This window comes from Pyxicephalus adspersus, chromosome 1 (assembly GCF_032062135.1).
Source record: "Pyxicephalus adspersus chromosome 1, UCB_Pads_2.0, whole genome shotgun sequence".
In the NCBI taxonomy this organism is placed as follows: domain Eukaryota; kingdom Metazoa; phylum Chordata; class Amphibia; order Anura; family Pyxicephalidae; genus Pyxicephalus; species Pyxicephalus adspersus.
This window is the reverse complement of record NC_092858.1, coordinates 171,250,116-171,269,000: the sequence shown is the minus strand read 5'-3', so window position 1 is coordinate 171,269,000 and position 18,885 is coordinate 171,250,116. Positions and strand designations below refer to the sequence as shown.

Below are 18,885 nucleotides of genomic sequence, written 5' to 3'. Positions count from 1 at the left end.
CGGGATGCATTGCATTCTAATAATAATGCATGTCTAACTTGTGGATGTTTTGTTGTTTTGTCAAGCTTGCAAAATAGCCCATTATTGGAAGACAATGCGGACGCGTGTGTCATTATATCACAGGACATGTTTGTAGAGGTATGTGATCTGTTTGGAAATGCCTAGATAAATTGCAAACCCACAAAATGAGAGACATGAGTTCCTATTCATATTGCTACCTTTGTGTTTAGTTACAGTTTGCCAACAGGAAGGTAACTACCGTAAGCTGTATTGGTAAAATGCAGTAAAGAAAATTAATGGTCACCTCCCTAGCTGTTCTGGAATTATTGTGCAAATCTCCAGACTGTCTGGACCAAGATCCAAGTTTATTTGCAGGCAAAACTAAAGCTAGGTTGAGAAATAAAGCTCCTTGCTACTAAGAAATTCACAGACCTAGTGCTTATTAACTCAGTACACTGATTTAAATGTGTTAAAAATAAAGGAGCATCAAAGAAGTTTAATTGTCCAGTATATCCCTAGAAAATATTTGTTCTGTAAGAGCTAAGATTCATGAGCAGCCTCTCCAGACCAGGTTCATATAATTGCAATCCCATTTGTTTAACTCCCTCTTCTAGTGCACCTGGAAGCCAAAAACCTTTTAGTCTCCCTATTTACACACCCAGCACCAATCCATGGTTTTAGATCAGTTTAGATTTAGTCCATTTTTGTACACTCTGCTATCACTTTCCTGTGCAGTAGGTAGGATAACAAGCAACCTATTCCCCATTTATCAATAAAATATTATCCTTCCTGTCTCTTCACAGCTATGTTCTGGCTCTGTACTGCATAATCACCTATGCTGTCCCTGTGGAGGGAGCTTGAGATGAGTTTGTGATGTTTTGGGGCATTCAGAGGACACAAAGGCTCCAGGTTTCGTCTACTATCAATAGTTTTATAGATGTGCTATTATTCTTCTGGAAAGATGGATGTGTTTATCTAGTTTTTACCTGGAGCATCCTTTCTCATTGCTACCAGTGCATCTTATACCAATGAAGTGCAAACACACAATTCATGGTCTCTGCAAAACATGGTCTTTGTGCATAAAGAAGGTGCACTGCAGAGTTTCCAGACATGTACAGTCTGTGTATATTCATGTACATTCTGTAATATATATATACACGTATATTGTGGGGATTAGCATCAAATGGGAAGATAAGGCATCAGCGTCTTTTTAGGGTTCCTGTCTGTATTTATTGAGCAAAAGAGGCAAAACAAACAAACAGGTCTTCCCTGGCAGGGGTGGTGTTAGCAACACGTCCTTTAAATGGAAAGAATAGCCTCCTGGCTTGCAAAAAACTAACAGCTGAATTTGGCTTCCTAGCCAGCGCCTCTCCTTTCACAGACAGGTTCACGCAATTACAGCCCTGCTGCTTAGCACCAGGTATGTTATAGACAAATCTGGTTATCTGCATGCATCTCTGCAGGGTGCATGTCTGTCAGGGATGGCCCAACAATTGGCCAACAATTCACAATTGTAGAGCCTTTCAGTAGCTGCTGATATGAGGTGGGGGACTTTTTACTGTCTATCAGTTCAAGTTTGGAGTGCTTTTATGCAAGGGGTAGGGCGACTTTTATGGCTGCTAATGTAAGGATTAGGCTTCTGTACTGGCTATCAATATAGGGAATGGAGGAGGAAGTGTGGATTGTTCACTATAGGTATCCTAGATAATTGTGTGTCTGCCAAGCCTGAGATTAAACTGAGAATATGTGAAGAGGAAAGAGAAAGCAGGCTTTTTTGGCAAAATTTTGACTAATTTATTCATATGTTTAAAAGTAACATCTACTGATAAAGAAAGGCTAGATGCTAACAGAGATCTACTATGCTAGTTCACACTCTTGACATAGTGCTCCTATTATAAATATATATTCTATTTCCATATTTTTATAAACATATAAATTATCATCACATGTACAACATGATCATTTGTCTAATAATTTACCAACGTATTTCGCCTATAGAGGCTTCCTCAGGGGATAGAGAACATAAACATAAGGAATGGGGCCTTCTCACTTCCTTTTTATGCAAATAGTGGGGTCACATTAGTAGCATGCAATTTAAATTTTCGTTACCAATCTTAGTGCAAAGTATTTTTTTCACTATCTGCTGTTACAATTCTTGGATTGGAGTCTTCTCACTGGCTTTCATTGTAAAAAAAAAAAAGCAAACAGCATGATCCCTATAAAATGCACATGCAAACCATATGTTTGAGAGCTTACATTGTATCGGACCAGACCGCAACACCAGGTCATTCCAGTCGCCACCATGAAGACCAATTGAACAGTCTGATATATATCCCACTTGGAGATTGCATCTCCCATCTTGGACCCCCCCCCTGGCACGGAGCCCTACCATTTTTAACGTCTCCCATTCCTAATCTCCTCCTACCCCACGTTGCATACTAGCCAAGCCCCCTCTAGCAACACTACCTTTTTCTTAACCCCTTAAAAGCTCTGGGCTAGGCCTAGCACCCGGTCATGTAGGCCCTGCGCCTAATTCTTATGGCTACGTGCCTCTCTGTATTGTTGCATATAGATGTGCATTACCTGTGCTGAGTTTAAAATCTGAAATCAACAACAGCTATTGCGGTAGATTGTCAAGCGTCTCAGTGTAGTGAAAGGGGATCCCCATCCTTGATTTACTGTTAAATGTTTAACAAACTCCAATATCCAGAATTTCTTCATAAAAAAAACCCTTTTTTTTGCAGTTACTAGACAAATAGAATCCCTGTTTAGAAAGCTATTAGGGAAATGTAATCATATAGAGAACAATAATGAGCTCTCTCATATAATGATGTTGCCCCTCAACTGGTCTGGGGGCTCTAAGAAAACTCATACTGGACCTACAAAATAATTTATTGTGGCAGTGCTTTACATTGTATGTAACATATATGAAATACCCTACCATACCTTGACCATAAGGCAGGTAAACATCCAAATACACAGGTGTAATATTTATATAGATAGATTATTTTCCTGCTAAAACATTAATGATGAGTTTGTGTAGCTCTGCATGACTGCACAGCCCTTTTCTAGAATAAGAAGGCTTTTTCATTTACACTTTTCCTCTCCACCCCATTTTGTGACTGATTAGTGAAAGAAAGACTGATAAACTAATCTATATTTCACTTTCTTCTCCTATCAGAATGCATCTTGCATTTAATGATTGCAGAGCTACATTAGCTTTAATTTTTTTGTATCCAAATATATAGAAAATAATTCCTTAGTAAAGCAACTGGTGAAAAAAAGTCACTGACTGGTTAATTCATTGCTTTTTTGCATGGTCAAATGCGTATATGCTTCTATGTGCTGTGTGGTCCCAATCATTTCCCACCATGTCACTATTGTGTCCCTGCAGAATTGGCAATGCAATGACAATGCACACCACCATTAATAGGTTGCCCCCTACTGGCTGCAATAGATATGGCACACTGCGCTCCCACCAGTAGCTCTGAATTATTAAAGCGCTCCATGGCTGGAGAGGATACACTTTCATCAGTAGAGCTGGGTAATCCAGCAAACCTGGAATGGATTTCCTAAAAGTCATTTGCTATTTGTTAGCAAATGTTTATATTCCTGGACCAGAATTATTCCAGGTTTGCTGGATCACCCAGCTTCACTCATGAAAGTGTATCCTCCCCAGCCTTGGAGAGCTTTAATAAATCAGGCCCAGTGATTGCATCTGTGGCGCTTCTCTCTCCCCTCCACCCTGTGTCCATCCTACTTTCCTCTCTTATCCCACTGCATATGCAATAATCTGCTCATTTATCTGTATCAGCTATATTTGCAAACCCTATTTTAATGTAAGTGTTGGAAACACATTAAGCCTGATTTATTAAAGTGCTCCAAGACTGGAAAAGATTCACTATCATAGGAGAACATGGATGATCTAATTCAAATGATTTTTAAGAAACCCATTCCAAGTTTACTGTATCACCCAGGTTTTTCTTTAATATATCAGGCCCATTGTAACCCATTAGCTTATATTTCTGCACTGGATAGGAGAGCATAGAGGTCAGGAAATAGGTCTTAACTCTTCCATCTTCACCTGGACCTCCTATAGGTTCAGAGTTTTCAGTTATTGGCAAGATGGTGATGACAACTCCTCCTCATGCGCATTGAAGATACTTCAACCTGTCTTCCTTGAAAAAAGCCTGTTAACATTTCCTGCAATTACTCAAGTTTCTTCTGCTATAATTTATTTATCTATGAGACTATATATACATATAAACCATTTCTATTTCTCGAGGAGACTGCTTTCAGTGCGCCAACTCCATTGGTGCTTAACAAAGAGAAAAAAAATGCAACAGCAAAGGCGCATTTATTTGATACTTTGCATCTCATGGCAGATTGATGAATAGGCTACTATATCCTCTGTTGCTTTTTTTTCAAGCACATGTTGGCCAAATGAGCACATTTTATTAATGGTTCACACTACAAGGCATTTGGATCTGCAGATATGCTATTTTTATTGCTTAATATCAGGTTCCATGTGGTGTGATGTCACTAGAGATGACCTCATGCTGGGATTTACAATGGAATTATTCATCAGAGACTCTAATCGTTAGCTAAACTCATAGCAAGTACCAGAAAAGAAATGGTGCAGTTTTCTGCAAGATCACAAATCTAAACATAAAAGGTTTACTACATTTATCAATGCCATTAAACACCGGGGTACAGGTGAATTACTTTTGCATAAAACCTTTACTGGCACCTGATGAGTGCTACTTCCCCTTATATGTTCTGTGTCATTGATTACCAATAGCCCAGACGGCCCTGATATATTAAAGCTCTCCAAGCCTGGAGAGGATACACTTTTATCAGCGAAGCTGGGTGACCCAGCAAACCTGGAATGGATCTGCTTCATGATTGAAAACATTTGCTAACAAATAGCTAAAGACAGGCTCATAGCCGTGAGAATTTAGGCACAGGGCCACATGACGGGGGTGGGAGGCCTAGCCCAGGGGTGTTAAGGGTTAATAAAATGCAGTAATGTGCTAGTGTGTAATGTGTGTAGTGTGGATTAAGTAATAATAATAATAATATTGCAGTGTTATGTTAATGTATGCTTGCATATCAAAAGTGTAAATGTATTTATTTATTATTGGATATTTGGTAATTATTTGAACAGTTAATTTATTTAATGGTGTTTTAGTTAACGGCTGCTTGCCAGCCAATTTAAATCCAAGATTGTTGTCTGGGTATTTAACCACCCAACCGCTAAGCCCGTACTTTCTCGCCATAAAAATTTTTGCTATAATGGATAACCCCGTACTTTTTCGCCAACACTAAAATCCCTACTTACCTGGTCCCGCTGTGCTAATCCAGCGTTGGTTCCATGTTCCAGCGTCGGGTCCGTGTTCCAGCGTCGTCCTCCAGCGTCGGGTGTCCCTCTCCTTAAAAGAAAAAGCCGGCCGGCTTAGAGTAGAAAGCCAGCTGGCTTTCTTTTCTAAGCCAGCCGGCTTCCTCTCCCTCCTCTCCCACAGAAATCTAGAAATCAGTGTAACGCTCAGGTGGTTAATGGTGGGGGAGTGGTTAGTAAGCAGGTGGGGGGTCAGGGGGAGGTGGAGGTTCTGATGGTGGTGGTGAAGGATGGGCTAGAAAGTCCAAACTACCCTCGTCATGACTTTTACCATCGTCATGACCCCTGCTTTAACAGATTTTTGTGTTTTTTATTTAAAGTTTATTATTACATTTGTTAATTATTGGACATATTTCGATGAGTTATGCCTAAGAATCACAGGCCTACAATGTAAAAGAAATTGACATGAAAAACAATCTACCGCTTTTAGACATATGAATCCGGACAGAAATGAACCACCCAGGAGGTTAATAAATCTGCCCCATTGTGTCCGAAGGTGTAGAATATGCTATCTGTGGTTAACTTGTTATTGATTGAGCACCAGTCTGATTGAAACTTACAAGAAATCTCTCGGTGTTACCACTTCAGGCTGTGATAAGCAGCTAGGAGCAAGTTTGGGAGAAGCATTACGCCGGAACAGAAGCACTGAATGGGCAAATCTACATGGAAAAAAACAAAAGAAAAAAAATGTTGAGTCTGTGATTTTCCTTATTCAAGGAACCAGTCTATGCACTGTACCAAATGTGTCAAGGCGCTGTCATGCTTTCCTGGATTTCGTGTGTTGGAATGTATATAAAGCAAATACTGAACATGGAGTATCGCTGACAACATGTAGTAGGAAGTTTACCTAGTATGGGGCCCAGAAATTTCTAATGGCAGTCCTGCAGACTGGAATTGAGACTTTGTGGCCTAGATCAGTGGTCTCCAACCCTATGGATGTCATGGACCACTAAGGGCGTAGGGAGCCGTGTGTCATTCAAAGGAACTTCCCCTAGAGTGACATCATGACTCCAGAACCTTCCCACTCTCCCAAAATCTTCTCCAGTTGGTGACCACTGGCCTAGATGAACAACTGATATTTTTAGCAGGTAGGTTTTCTTCCCTGTGTATATCAAGGATTCATTGTTAATTTTCCATGGAGAGTTGGTTGTACGACATTATTACAATGAAACCCCAAACGTAACCCCTTGCTCCTCATATCCCTAACACAGTGTTTCTCAACCTTCCTCCGAAGGTTAACAGGGGTTCCTTAAGCAATTTGTTTAATTTAAAGTGACACCAATGATCTTTTTGGCTACTTCTATCCACTGATCTACAATGTAAGAGGAATTCTTCGGACTGACCACCATGCTAATATATTATGAACTGTGGATATAGTAATTATAGTTGGGGTTCCCTGAAGTCCAGAAAGTATTTTTAAGGGTTCTCCAATGTTAACGAGGTCATATAAGGCTATGCTTACCCTTGTACTTACTGTCCCTGTAACCTCAATAACTAAGTTCAGCTATGAGGAGAGAATAGCTGAACTGAATCTATTCCTTGAGAAGAGACGTATAAGAGGGGATATGATCACCATGTATAAATATATAAATGGTTCATATCGAGAACTATATTCCCCATTATTTACTGTATGATCATTACAAAGGACAAGAGGGCACTCTCTGCGCCTGGAGGAAAAGAAGTTTAAGCTCCGGATAAGGAAGGGATTCTTCACTGTAAGGTGTGAAAATGTGGAATCGGTTCCCTCAGGAAGTAGTTTCTGCAAGTTCTTTAGATTGCTAAGATTAAGAAAAAGCTGGATGATTTCTAGAAGCACAGAATGTAACTGGGTATTATAGTTTTAAAGTAAATATAAGAGAGACCACTGATCTTGGAAACATCCCATTGCCTCATGGAATCAGGAAGGAATTTTTTTCCCCTGTTGGAGCAAATTGTACCAGGGTTTTTTTTGCCTTGTTCTGGATCAACTATGTCCATAGGGTTTTATATCTGGGATATGTTTATTTCCCTAGGGGTTGAACTTGATGGACTTATGCCTTATTTCAACCTGACTTACTATGTAACTCTTCCTCTACCCATAACAGTAATCCTTCCAGCATGGCTTGGAATCAAGCGATCCCTCATAGCTCCCAGTGGGACCCTCCTCAGTCACTATAGAACCACGTTTGACACGTTTATTCTGTATGGTGCTGCCACAGGGAAAAGACACTGAGTTTCTCAGTCTATACAAAACCTAACCATAACCTTCCATGTAAACCAAACTCTTGTTATAACTCTAAAACAAATTCTCCTTCTAACCCAAACATAAACTCTCCCCTATGTAAACCTAACCTTTTGTTTGCATACTGCTCTCTCCTCTTTGGTGAGGATCAACCCAGCCTGCAGCAAAGTTGCAGCTTTACTTATGCCCATCGTATCGTTGATTGATTTTTTGAAACACTTCAAGCATTACTTGTTGACATTCAGCAATGTTCCTATTGTTTGATGGTTGCCGTGACCTCTGATATATTTATAACAAGCTGGTGTTACTTTATTTGTCCACAACTGTTCACCATTTTAAAAGGTAAATTATTAATTCCCTGCAGAGATCCGCTGTGCATGACTGAGCAGGTCCACCCTGATATATAAATAATAACCTCTGCTCTCAGAAACAACATTGCACCAAAAAAAAACATACACCTGACCTCTATTTCTTCTGTAAGCAGATGTAGTTATATCAAAGAAAATTATTAGCTGCAACAGACAGAAGATACGCAGACAAAATATTAATAATTCTTTACCGGTGAAGGGAAGATGTCATGGTTGTGATAGTCGGGCCGTGGCAACAGGGTGCAGGTTTGAAGCTAATAGATAGTGGTTTGTATATATTGTTTAGCTCAGAATCATGTTTTTTTTAAATAAGAAAATCTAAGAAAAAAATCCAGGCTGCTTTGCAAATATTATTCTGTCTATTCATAGCTGCTGAAAAATAGTTGTTTAAAGAGATGCACATGCTAAAATCTACACATACACATACTCATTGCCCCTGATTCATCATTGAAATCCGCGATCGCTGGAAGCGCGAAAGTACGCGCGGCCAGCGATCGCGGATTACCGCGGTCCGGACTCCTTGATGAATCAGGGGCATTGTCTACTCTGTTCAGATGGCTCTGAAGGAAAGTTCACTCCCTTAATCCAATTTCCCATTTATTCAAGATAAGAAGCACCTCATGCTTATTTCTTTGCTGTATAGAGGAATGATCTTTTTTGGGGGGTCAACATTGCTGCTCAGCAACATGAACTGAGAAAAAGTTGTAACCTCCATGTACTCAAACAGTTTTTACAATACCAGAAATACCTTTAAGCCAACCCCTTGATATAGTATGAACATTCAAACAATAATAAAAGTAAAAGAGTTTTTTTTGGCAAACATGTGAAAGTGAAAATGTTTAAATACAAACTAAACAATAATTAACCACCATGGGCCTGAATTATTAAAGCTCTCCAAGGCTGGAGAGGATACACTTTCATTGGTGAAGCTGGGTGAGTCAGCAAACTTCGAATGGATTTCTTCAAAGTCATTTGTTTTTTGCTAGCAAATGTTTTGAATCCTGCACCAGATCCATTCCAGGTTTTTTGGATCAGCCAGCTTCACTGATAAAAGTGTATCCTCTCCAGCCTTGGAGAGCTTTAACAAATCAGACCCCATGTAACAATGAAGGTGATTATAATTTTGAACAAATATTTGAAGTTGAAAACTAAACAACCCACCATTGAACAGGGACCCACCATTTAATTTTACATTTTAAATAAACATATCTCAACAGAATAGCTATCACCATTCTAGATTAATATTACTTCAATGCACCCTATACTGTTACCTATTTATTTATATGCACCCATTTATTCTAGCATTATTTGACCTCTTTTATATAGGTGTTTTATGTCACAGGTGGGTTTGCCATATGTGGACCTTCTGGCTTTCATATTCATCAACAAACTGGACACATTTGTAACTGGATCTGGGAGTTTTCTGATGTAGTGGATGATGTATTGGGTCAGTGAGTCTGTCAGTTGATATTTCTGCCTTCTTTGATGCCTGCTTCTGTAGTTCTTCAGACAGACAAGTCAGTGCCCATGTATTGTTGTTTTAGACTTGGCCCGTTAGCAGTTGTATCTCTCATTGGATGAGAAGGAAAATAAATTAATTTTACCTACCATAAAATACTTTTCTCAGAGCGCATAGAGGGAAACAGGTCTCACTGCTCAATGTTTATGATCATGATCTTGGTTCAGCTATTCTGTAAAACTAAGCCATGCTACTATTGGAGGAATTTTGGTTTGCCAGTCTCTTATATTCCTGTAGAAAGGAATTGAAGTAGCTTCCAAGACGTGGATTTAATAGTTGGTACAAAAAGTTGGTGTCCTATAAAAATAGGATTGCATGGTTCACTCAGTGGAGCTGGGCGGACATAGGGAAGTGCAAAGTGTGCAACTGAACAATGGCCCTAGACCCTCGTCAGCCAACGGAGATCCCCATGAGAACCCCAAGTCAGTTCAGAGGTGGGGCTCCAAGTCACTTTTGCACAGAGACCCACCTTTGGCTACACCTGCCACTGCAGTGGGGCATTCTAATTTAATATTTACAGGCTCTACACAAGAACCAATAGTAGTTACGCAGTGGGAGGGTTTCTGTAACAGAAACAATGCATTAAATCCAGAAAGTGTCAGGAAGAGCTAGGTGCTGAATTACATAGCACAATCTTGTGAATCGGTAGTGGCAATGCTAATGGCCGCACACCCTTCAAAATTTTATCATTTTAGTAGTATTAGAATCATCTTGCAGGAGATAGACAACGCTGCTTTGAATGTAGGAGCAATGGAACCTTGTCTCATTACAGGAAACTTGTAATAACTTTAGCAGGCTCAGCAAGTATTTGTGGAAATCTGTAGCACATATTATTTATGGGAGGCCAAAGTTCTACTATTTTTTTTCCCCAAAAACCATGAGGCTCAAACATTGATAAAGCAAGTGAAACATGTGCATGCAAACGTCCTAAAAAGATGTGTGGACCAGCAAGGATTATACAGCATTGTGCCCCATTCTGCTGCAAATTACAAAGAAGTGGATTTTTTTTACAATTAGTAAAGTTGTTAAAGCTCATGCATGCCCTTTAAGAAAAGAGGCAATTAAGATATATTGTCCTGCTTACCCAGCTTCTTCATTTAACAAGAACTGGAAACAGCTTATTCTTTACAGGCTCATTCTGTGGCACTCACAGATACAACTGTCAGCAGTGCACATTAAGCTCTTAATTGTGCCTGGATGGAGCCAATGATGTGTAAAAGTGCAGATTATTGCAAGGCTGGTGCTGAGCTCTCAAGAAAATGTCGGGCAGCTTTGCATCAGGTCTAATGAAAGTATGAGGGCCTCATTACTCCTTAGAAAATTGGGCCATGGTCCTGCTGAACTATTGCAACATTATGTTCTCTTGGTGCTCTTAGAAATAATAATGTATGCTATTTGAAAATACTATCATAAAAAAACTTTCTTAAAGTGCTATTCCAGCAAAAGCAATATTCTAGTTAGAGCGCCTGGAATGGTTTTAGATTCTCCAGCAATGAGATCTCCCTGGCATAAATCCTGAGGTTGAAGTGTGAAAGTGATGGGAGATTTGTTGTGGTTGCCAAAATAGGAAGGACATGATGAGTTGAAAGGTAAAAATACATAGAACCTTTTTTAACCACACTGCGCATGCGTGAGATCAGCTTTTTTTTCTATTGATGAAAAAGCATCTCAGGCATGCGCAGAAGGAGCAGCCAAGAGCCTCCAAGAACGCGTGACATAGAAATGGATTTCCTAAAAGTCATTTGCTAATTGTTAGCAAATGTTTTCAATCCTAGACCCGATCCATTCCAGGTTTGCTGAATCACCCAGCTTTACTGATTAAAGTGTATCCTCTCTAGCCTTGGAGAACTTTAATCAATCGGGTACATTGACTTTGATACTCAAGAAAATGAGTTCTGCCTTCATTTTTTGTTAGAATGGCATGACTACCACCAGGCAGCTGGCATTTTTGCTCGTCAACATCAGCAGCCCCTCCGCAATTCTCTTATTACTGATTTCCTTTATAACATTCTGAGAACAATTTAATAATTCATTGTGTTTGAGGTCGGCAGTGAAACAAAATGGTTTCCCCAGCAACCATTTTTTCTGTTGTTACCTGTACTTCCATCGTTAATTGCATCAGGAATAATGGTCTCTGCAAAGACGAAAGCATTTTTTTTAGTGTTTTGACATAAATTAAAATATCATTTAGTGGAGCCATCATTGTGGAGGAAGATGGAATATATTATAAAACTTTCCGGTCTCTTCAACAAATCCAACCCAATTAAAGACACTTGTGTTCCGGACTTCTAATGTGCCAATTAAGGATTTAAGTTCCTCGCCATTTACTACCTGAGAGGAAGAGAATGTGAATTCCTGGCTGTGCCGCTCATAGCACTAGACAGAATTTTAATAACTGTTTTGGACATCAAAGAAACGGGAGCCTTTGTAGATAGAACTTTTATCTGACACCCACAAAAAGACGAACAACTTTATTTATACATATTACACTTAAAACATGTCTGCAAAATCTTTAAAGAGTTCACAAAATCTTAGTTAGGCACCGTTTTTAATTTTTGGTAACGCTGGAGAAAAAAAGGTTAAAGTGTTACTCTAGACAAAGTGCAAGTTATGAATTTAAATGCATATAAGATTTGTTTTACCTTCCAAAGGATTTGTAAATCCTGAGTTTTTTAAATTAAAAGAAACAGTATTTAAAAATGATGGCACTGATTTAGTAAAGCTCTCCAAGGCTGGAGAAGATACGCTTTGATCAGTGAAGCTGGGTGATCCAGCAAACATGGAATAGATCTGGTCCAGGATTGAAAACATTTGCTAACAAATCTAACAAATACCAAATTACTTTTAGGGAATCCATTCCAGGTTTGCTAGATCAGCCTTGGAGAGGTTTAATAAATTTTCCCCTATGAGCAAAGAAGCTCAAAGCATGCCCATCATCTCATTAGGGCTATGTTCAAATTGGTGTCGGAAACAGGCATTCCCATATGCTGTGTCGCTTGTTCTTTTTCTGGTTTATTCTATTTAATCTATATTTTTCTTTATGTCTTTTATTTTAAAGCAGAGAGAATTTTTACGTTATGTAAAAGAGTAGATTTTTCTTTCTAAATAATTTTTCTTTTTAAAAAGAAGGGGAGGCTGTGGCGATAAAGACTGAACAGGAAGCCCAAAACTTCCTGCGATACATTTGTCACATATCCCATTAAGCTCCATCTGCGCTTGCCCGAAGGGGCTTTTCCTGCAATGTTAAAAAAAAAGTTTTAATCAATGGGATCAGCACTTTTTTTTACTTTTACAGGAAGATACATCACCTGATCTCGAGCCTCCGCAGTGCAGGATCGAGTGACATAGGTAGAAGCTGAAAACAAAGGAAGAAGATGGTGGTGTGGTTGGTTCCCCTGTCCTGCAACAAAGATAGAACCCAGGACCAAATGCAAGTCTGTTGTGGAAGGATCAAGGACTCTGCGCAAGTAAAGGTAAGTGTAATTTTCTTTCAATGATTTTTTTTGTTATTTTAATGCAAGTTCCCCTTTATTGTATATTTGATCTTGTGTATGTTTTATTGCCAGATATACAAACCAATAGCAGAAATGGAAAAAAAAAAATATATAGTTGTAAAAGTTCAATATTAACACCACAATATATATATATATATATATATATATATATATATATGTATATATATATATATATATATATATATATATATATATATATAGTGCAAACTCAGCATTAAAATGGGAAAGAAAGGTGATTTAATGTTGGTGCCAGGCCAGTGGTCTGAGTATCTCAAAAACTGATGATTCACTTGGATTTTCCCTCTAGGGTTTATGGAAAATTGTCTAAAAAAGATAAAATATCCAGTGAGCAGCAGCTTCTGGATAAAAATGCCTTAATAATGCCAGAGGAGAATGGGCAGAATGGTTTGAGCTAATAGAAGGGCAACAGCATTGGCTACAGCAGCAGGAGACCACAATGGGTGCCACTCCTGTTACGAGCTACGAGCAGGTACCAGAGGCTACAATTTGTATGGACTTACCAAAACTGGACAAGAAAAAACATTTCCTGAGTTGAGTCTGGATTTCTGCTGCAGCATTTTTATTAGAATTTGCCATCAACAACATGAAAGCATGGATCCTTCCTGCCTTGTATCATGGTTCAGGCTGGTTGGTGGCCGGTGGAGGTGTAACGATGTAAGGAATATTTTTAAAGTTCACATAAACTCAAGCTGGTTTCTTGAACATGACAATGAGTTCACTGCATCCAAATGGCCTCCACAGGTACCAGATCTATATCCAATGGAGCACCTTTGGGATGTCATGGAATGGTTGTGCTCCAGACAAATCTGCAGCAACTGTGTGATGCTATCATGTCTATATGAACCAAAGTCCCTGGGTAAAATTTCCAGCACCATGTTGAATCCATGCCACAAAGAAGGTCCAAACCGGTATTAACAAGGTATACCTAAAAAAAGTAGCTGTTGAGTGTGTACATAAAAACATTTTTCTGTTTGAATAAAGAAGCTACATTCCTTCTGAAAACATACAGGGAAGATGAGTCATTTCTTTCCTTGTTTCTGGTGAATGTGCTACACACTCACGTTGCTTCTCTATGGTGCCAAAAGCAAATGGCAAAACTGGCACTATTGTGTCACTATGCAGCTGACAAACGACATGTTTTATGGAAATGGTGTTGCTAAACTGAGAGTGATTATTTTAGCTTGTTGGAGACGATTAAAGCCAGATATAGCTCTCCTAGTAACGCAATCTGACTGTGACCAATGATGCTCAGTTAATTTCTTTTGTCATGTGTAAGAGTTAAGGAAGCATTTTACTAAACATGGAGGAATTTGATCACGTTTATATAGTCATTCTTAGTGTATAATCAACTACTGCCACATCCCTGCATCAGCAATACATTTTTTTGGAAGAAAATTATGGGACTTTAACGGCAAGCATATACCATAGTATCATGACAATCGACCATACAGTAATAAAATTGTAAAAGTACACTTTATTTAGGACAATAGAATCTATACAAAAACAATTCAAGGTTGAATTTACATATCTAATTTGCTTCATGGTCTCTAATAACTTTCTACGCATTTTGCAGAACGCAGTCCACTTCCTTAGCAATATAGAGACCTACAATACGGAAAACCCTTTATTTTATAAAAGTAATGATAGTCTTATTTCATAACATAATTCTTCAATAACATTATCAAAATCTTACTTACACCTATGATCATTCTGAGTTAATGTGTTCAAATGGAATGAAGTTGCTTGAACGATAGCTTGGGAGGACCATCAAGGACGCAGCAAATTACAATTTGAACTTTTTGAGGAGAACCATATAATTTTTTATGAATGACCCGATTATATATTGAAATTTTGGAATATGTTTTAACCAACATTTGCATGTCCCTTTAAGTGACCTAATTCCAATTAATATACAAATACTTTACAATTGGTGATTAAACTCATGTCCACTATTTTATATTTTAATTACCCTGCAAAGCAATAGTAAACAGGTGCAGGGAATTATAAAACAGATTTGTGATTATATTGTAGCTATATTGTGAATTTAATCTTCAACAAATAACTTCTCTCATTTACAAGGTTGGAAAAGGACAATTGCCTAAAATCTCTTTGTATTCTGTACGAGGGGGGGCTGAGAAGTTCCTGGCTTTGCCCAGAAAGAAGAGAGCCAGAGTTATGAAATAACACATTTATTTCACATATTTCACTCTGAGACTGATGCACTTGGTACAGCGTAGTTGCAGCTTTTCTAGACCAATCAAATAAAAGTCCTTTGGTTGGGCTGCAAACCAGCTCTCAGCAGCATCTTTGACGTCAGAAACGTCCTCAAAACGTTGCCCCTTCAGGTGTTTCTTCAAATTCAAAAAAACAGATTATAGTTTAAAGGGGCCAGGTCAGGTCAGTAGGGGGGGTGGTGGACCAATTGGAAACCCAGCGTGTTCAATTTTGCAGCCACAATGGTGGACGTGTGCACAAGTGCATTGTCCTGCAAAAAAAGGATCCCTTTGGTCAACTTTATACGGCGTTTCGTCCTAATTCCCTCCTTCAGCTGTTCCAGGAGGTTAGCATAATACTGTTCAGTGATACTCGAGCCCTGAGGTAGGTAGTCCACCAACAGAATACCGTCTTGGTCCCAGAAAACAGACGCCATGACTTTTTTGGCCGATTTCTGGGTTCAGAACACCGCTTTGGCGCTGTTCCTTTGACTGTTCCTTGGTTTCAGGATCATAGATGTGGAGCCAGGCTTTATCCTCAGTCACTAACCTATCCAAAAAGTCCTGTGCAGCTTCAAAATGGGCCAAAACTGCTGTGGATGCTTCAATTAGTTCCTTCTTCTGATCACTGTTCAAACATTTCGGCACCCACTTCGCTGAAAGCTTGCGCATGTCTAGGATAGGGGTGATAACAAACCCAACACGCTCCCATGAGATATCTGGGCTATTTTTTAGCGGATATTCGCCGGTCCTCAATAATCACCACATGGACAGCATCGCAGGTTGCTGGGTCAGTTGAGGTTTGGGGGCGCGCACTGCGGGGCTCATTTTCAAAGGTGAAATGCCCAGTCTTGAAACGAGATATCCGGGTTCTGACAGTGCTGTAGGAAGGACACTTCTGCAGTGTTTGTGGCATCTCAGTGTAAATGTCCTTTGCTGACTTTCCCTGGAGAAACATAAACATCATGACCCCTTCTAATACAAATCATGCACTCCATTGGTATCTGTGACACTGCTCTCTCTTGGTTTGCTTCCTATCTGTCTGACCGCTCCTTTCAAGTTTCTTTCCACTAAAAGAAAAAAGAGTTTTAAGAATCGCAAAGACCTGATATTTGCACAGTTACATACTAAGAGATTAGGCTGTAATATGCTCATTATTTTGAGGGGTTCCTAATATTTTGTGTTCTTAAGGTAGATAATCATGGTGCATGACATAGACAGAGGCAGTGATAACAAACACCCAGCCGCATGCAAACTCTTAAAAAGCTGACCCAAAAGAATTACAATTTTTATTTAGCTTGTGTTGATAATCAGAAGTCGGAGAGGATAAGGATAAACATTCACAAAGTTAATAAGCTTTAACAAAGTAGAAGAGGCTGGGAGTTTTCTGCTGCTGGCTTTCATTATATTTTCTTGTATGGTTGTGATCTGTATAATGAGGCTCTCGGCATCATTTCACATCTGCTTCATCTACTTTGTAACCCTCGCCTTTGTTTCTCTTTCTTTCTAATGTAGTTTCATCAGAAGCTGCTTCTAGCCATCTCCGCACTTGTCATGGTCTCCCAGGGGATTGCCGGCTTTATTCTTTGTTTTCTAGAATTGACCTACCTGGGAGAAATGTGTGCTGTGTTCTCTGGAGTAATTCATTCTGCCAAGTGCATCAATATTCCCTTCGTAACTTTCCCTTACTCTAAGTGACACCTCGGTTTCTGATTTCCTAGGGAGCTTGTTTGGTTTTATTACAATCTCTTCACAGTAAATGAAATTATATTTAATTATGTATGCAAATCAAAAGTCTCATGGTCTAAGATTGATGAAGCACATAGCTCTCTCCAAAGAACCCAATGTCTTATCCTCCAGCCACATATTGCATTAAAGCATCTGGGCCTATCCATCCTGAATTCGCAACGTACCCTACTGGAGGTCCCCGCTGTATTTCAGGGTTTGCTCCCTCTTGGGTTCTTCACCTTGCAGGGAGGCGATTTTTAATAATGCACAGACAGTCACTGCTATAATGAGGTCAGTGCCACACTCAGGATTAGAATGCTGTAGTAATGTCCCCAATGTCTTGGGGGACTGGGGGTCCGATATTATTATTGCTATTATTATTATTAATAAACAGGATTTATATAGCGCCAACAACTTACGCAGCGCTGTACATTAAATAGGGATTGCAAATGACAGACAGATACAGACAGTGACACAGTAAGAGGGGAGGACCCTGCCCCAAAGAGCTTACAATCTAGTAGGTGGGGGAAGTATCACACAATAGGAGGTAGAATATGGAGCGGTGGGAAGTAGTGAGGGTTCAGGAGACAGAAGACGATGATAGGAAGAACGCAGAAAGAAGGTTTTTTTTTGGCAACAACATGTATAGAACTGTGACAGATATGACAGAAGTGTGACGTGACAAAAGACGATGGGTAGGCAAGTTTGAAAAGATTGGTTTTGAGCGCTCTTTTAAATGATCAGAAAGTAGAAGCAAGCTGAATAGGAGGGGGAAGAGCATTCCTGAGAGTCGGGGCAGCTCTAGAAAAGTCTTGAAGCTGTGCGTGTGACAAAGTTATGAGTGAGGAAGTCGTTAGTAGATCATTGGAGGAACGAGGAGGAGAATATTTTATTATCAGGGATTTGAAGGCAAAGTACAGGAGCTTGAATTTGATTATCAGGTGAAATGGAAGCCAATGAAAAGAGAAAAACAAGGAGAGGCAGCAGAAGAGGTGCGGTGGGAAGGATGCCCTGCTCTTTCGAAAAATCTTCAGTCTTCTTGGTTTACTCACCCTGGGCATCTATTGGAAAGGTATTGGTATAACAAACAGTGCAAGAGAGGAGGTGAATATTGAATTTTTAACCCTTTCTAGGAGAAATTTTAAAGTGCTAAAATTTGGCTTTAAAAGCACTGTGTTATTTTCTTGTTTTTTTTTAAAAAATCAGTACGTGTATGTGTTTTAAGTATTGCTAGAATACAATATGTACCTGAATCTGTTCGCTTTCGGTTAACACCTGCCGAGCATGCATTAGCTTTGTTAAGCTGCGTACACAGCTGCAATTTTTGTCGTTGGAAAGGATCTTTCACGATCCTTTCCAACGACAAGGGACTGCACGATGCATGAACGGTGCTGTACATACAGCACCGTTCATGCTCTATGGAGAGGGGAGGGGGAGAGCGACGGAGCGGCACCCTGCTGTACGCTCTCCCCCTTCCCTTATATTAGGATCGGTTGATCAGTGTAGTGAATCTCCTAGAAGACTAAACATGGAATCTTCCAATTTAGCCCTTTATTATTATTATTATTAATAATAATAAACAGGATTTATATAGCGCCAACATATTATGCAGCACTGTACATTAAATAGGGATTGCAAATGACAGACTAATACAGACAGTGATACAGGAGGGGAGGACCCTGCCCCAAAGAGCTTACAATCTAGTAGGTGGGGGAATTTCACACACAATAGCTCTTCACTGCTTCTGTTAACTGTCAGCCAATGGAAAGACAGGCCATCCAAATATCTTACCTTGCCAACAATGACATCAACCCAATGGTCAGAGGTGATGCCATCAACCCGGGAAAGGAAGCTAAATTGCCCAAAATTTCTGTCCTTATTGGCAGCATAGTGTTAGAAGGG

At 39.5% G+C, this 18,885-nt stretch overlaps 1 long non-coding RNA gene across 2 annotated transcripts in view; it reads left to right on the top strand.

Annotated features, from left to right (window-relative positions):
• Positions 1–13,931, top strand: part of LOC140322983 (uncharacterized) — a 21,653-nt gene extending 7,722 nt beyond the window's left edge. For both annotated transcript variants that reach the window (XR_011919286.1, XR_011919285.1), the window contains exons 2-3: positions 12,802–12,979; positions 13,329–13,931. This is a non-coding gene — a long non-coding RNA (uncharacterized lncRNA). The remainder of the gene's footprint in view (positions 1–12,801; positions 12,980–13,328) is intronic.
• Positions 13,932–18,885: the final 4,954 nt, after the last annotated feature.